A 3,974-nucleotide genomic window follows, 5' to 3' on the forward strand; every position below is an offset into this window, starting at 1 on the left:
GGAGTTAATCGCAATTATTCACAAATTAATCCTGAATCACAGCTCTCTCACAGTTGCTTTTATTGTGTTTTCAATGTTCCACAGCTTTGCTAAACCCATGAAATGTTCAGCGCACATGTCAGCGTGATCTCTTTTCTCTTTTTTCATGACTGTCAAAGCATGGAAATGTAGTTTCTACTGTTGACCGATATAATGGACTGTAACGGTGTTGTTGTCACGACAACCTTAACGTCAACAAAGTCATGACCAGGACCAGTGTGGACCAAGACCAAGACAATAGCAAGACTTTGAGGAGTTGAGATCAAGTCAAGAAGCAGACTAAGGTGGGACTAGAACGAGTCAGGACCAGGACCAGACCAGTGCAGGTCCCACACTGTATCCAGTGGTTTGCATGTTCCAATGAAATGTGGAACATGCAAGCTGTTGCACTGGAGCTAGTGCTGGTATTCCACTAAGTGTCGCACTGCTGACTGTACAAACTGCTGTGTGTTTTCTTTTGAACGCTGTTTAGCAGATGGACTCTCATCAACTCATCAACTTTCGTCAGCTCTCTAGGTGGCAGAATTTCATTACATAAGACTAGACAGACTTCACCTCCCAGACAGCCACAGCTTCTTCCCTCCAGCAGTCACTTTCTTAGAGGACACATGAAGGGAACAGGAAAGGGGAACAGATGCTAACAGTCACATATTTCACTTTGGAAATGAGTTGATTTATTTGTGCATTTGATGCAAACAGTTCCACAAACAATCGCTATTATGATGTTAACAAATAGCCTAAATCAGTCAGTCCCAAGTTCTCTTCATGTGAGACCAAGACAATGTTGTTGATTTTGAGACAAAAACCAAGACCGCCTCTGAGAACGACAACACTACAACAAGGTAACTATGATTCCTTCTGTATCTCTGGCACTGTGAGTTCCAGTCTCTTGACTACTTTTAGAGTTCCAGATACGGATGACTGAAATATATTTCTGTGTCTACGTAGCTCAGGGAAATGTTTGGGGTTTTACTTAAATATTGAAGAATTCAATGAGAAGATTTTGTTATGATGACCATAATCTTTCTCCAACAAAGTGCTTCTACTGCCTAAAATACAAACATGAGAGACACTGTCGAGCAACCCATTGCTAATCTGACTCATTGGACGAAGACTTCAGGTATGAGTCTACTCATTTTACATGGCTTTCTCCTCTCCTTCTGCTAGTGTTGTTAAAATCTCTGACGATCAGCAACCTGCATGTTAAAAGAGGCAAACTTTGCTGAGGATCTGAATCACACAGTAAGGTAGGCCTGCTTGGTTCTATTTATGAATTAGCCTTTTTTGTTTTTCAATATTTTTCTTGGGCTTTTTCAGCCTTTATTATAGTTGAAAGTGGAGAGAGAGATACAGGAAATATGGAGAGAAGAGTGGGGGAAGGACCTGCAGTAAGTGATCATGGGCCGGGCTTGAACCCACAACCTCTGCATCAGGGACTACAGCCCCTGTTCATGGGTCGCCCACTCAGCCAGTTGAGCTACTGGGGCACCCGCCATTAGCCATTTTACTGACAGTGCTTGTCTCCCTGCATCACACAAAACCATTCTGATGTTATTATTTTACAGGGACACCATCTCTGCATCCTGGGCTTAGCACTGCCCAAGATGTTTGTAATTGGTTTCCAGAAATACAAAGAAGCCAAAGCATTTCTTTTCTCCCTGTAGCAGAATAATAATGAGCCATAGTCAGGAACAGTCTCCAGCCATCCGAGAAGAAACCTTGTGAGGATACTGTTAGTATACAACTTTGCGTAATTTCTAGGGACCGGATTGCCCTTGACGGCCTGTGCAACTCAGCCCCATGCCCATTCATTCCTAGTGAAGACAAACTTTATAAAAACATCTCACAAACACATGGTTTCACTCTTAGAGCAGCCTCATTCATTGCCCGAAACAGATGACAAGTAAAGGAGTTCATAGCAAATGTAGCTGAAATCAGGATTAAACAGTGCATTTCTTGGAAACTATTTTTAGCTGTGGATTATTAAAAATTTGGTGCTCCAGTGAGTATTTGGGGCAGTAGGATGGTGTCTGTGGGATTGTCAAAATAACCTACAGCGTGTGTGTGTGTGTGTGTGTATTCATGGTAATGAAAGAGCATGTTCCTCAGTACAACAGTGCGGTTCATTGATGGCTTTTAATAGTTTTTGAACAATAATGGAGCTCTGTGGCGCAGAGGAATAAGATTCATTGTTGTTTATTGTCTTTTTATGGGATTTGTTAACAGTGAGAAAAATGTGGAGTATCACCAGATTTGAATGTACGATCTGAATAGCAAGCATATTCTTCAAGACTATATTTTTTAATTAACATGCACCTCCTACATCACAGTATACACCAGATGTGATTAGTATAGTCCTCTGATTCAGTTCCTCATTCGCTCTACTCCCTCGCTCTATTTCTCTGTCTGCATCCAATTACATTTTTCTCTCTCCCTGTCAACCTCCATTTCTCTCTCCCTTGCTTTCTGTCTGCATCCAACTCCAAATCTCTCTATTTCTCCCTCTCTCACTCCTGCCTTCCTAGTTTTCTCACTGCTGTGCACAGTTTCTTGTCCATCTCTCTGCATCCAGCTCCATTTCTCACTCTTGATATTTATATATATTTATATATATATATATATTTCTCACTCACTGTACCTCTCGCTGCATCTGACTACAAATATTTCTATTCCTCTGTCTTTGTAGTCCTGCCTCTATTTGTCTATTCCTGTCTCCTCTCCCTCTGAGTCTGTGTCCTGCTGCATCTCTTTCTCTCGCTGTCTGTCTCTATTTGTCTCAGTGGACAGGTTGGTTTCTCTGAGGGCTGCACTCTGACATGGTGAAATGGAGTTAGTTTGTTCCTGCAGCGACGGCGGCACTTTGCAGTCAGGATAACAACTCCAGATATTGACGGAGAGGAGGAGGAGGACTTCAGGGGTCACCAGGAGCTGGCGGGGAAAGGAGGTGAAACTCCAAACCACTTCAGACATTAGCTGTAGGTACAGTTAGAGAAAAACACGGACGTCACGACTACAGCCTGGGATTAGGATAGGACAACTTCTAGGATGATAATTAATTGTTTTATTAGTCATACTGGAATCTAGGAGCATTACAGGCAAACAGCAGGTTGCAAACATGCACAACTTTAGACTATTTTTACATATAATCGAATTTGACCACAACTACAATGTCACAGCAACAACTGCAAGTTAAATTGTTTTACCATTTGCCTTATTTTTTTCTTCCAAAAAAGTTTGAACAGCCTGAAGGTTTCTTCATAGCCCGTCTGATCATCAGACTGATCATGTTTCATGCTGCTTTGGACGCTTTAAGAACGATGCCATGTGCTCAGATCGCTGCACATTATAGGACACGGTGAGTGAGTAATGGTGAAGGCAAGACTCAAGTTTTATTTACAGCACAGTTAAGACACTTAAAGCAAAGTGAGGATAATATAAACAATAATGTCATGCATATTTTATTTTTCAGCTAACTTCATGCAGTAAAAACTTCCATTCGCTTCTCAAACCGGTGCGCACAGTTTTCCAAGGTACCTGGCAGGTGGGTTGTTTCAAGCAGCAGCAGCAGTGGAGAAGCTGCCACCGTTTTTCTGTGGTTTTCAGCTGTCTCACTGTCTGTTGTGTCTTCATAGCGTTGACTCAGTGATGCTGAGATCAGGACTCCGTGGGAGACACGACCCTCTATTGCAGGGAGCCTTGTTGCTCTTGTGGTTGAAAATCGGTCTTTACGACTCTGGCTGAATGTTTGGGTTTGTTGTCATGCTGTGCTGCTGAATGAATTTGGTTCTGATCAGAAGACACTTTGATGGTGTTGGGAAAGAATCTAACCATCTCAAACTTTTGCACACTAGTTTATACTTCAGTGTTAAAGGGTTAACACTACTTCACTGATGTATTCCTCCTAAGAAATGTAACTACACGTCTGAGCTGACTGC

The sequence above is a fragment of the Stegastes partitus genome, unplaced genomic scaffold (assembly GCF_000690725.1).
Source record: "Stegastes partitus isolate 25-593 unplaced genomic scaffold, Stegastes_partitus-1.0.2 Scaffold999, whole genome shotgun sequence".
Classification (NCBI taxonomy): domain Eukaryota; kingdom Metazoa; phylum Chordata; class Actinopteri; family Pomacentridae; genus Stegastes; species Stegastes partitus.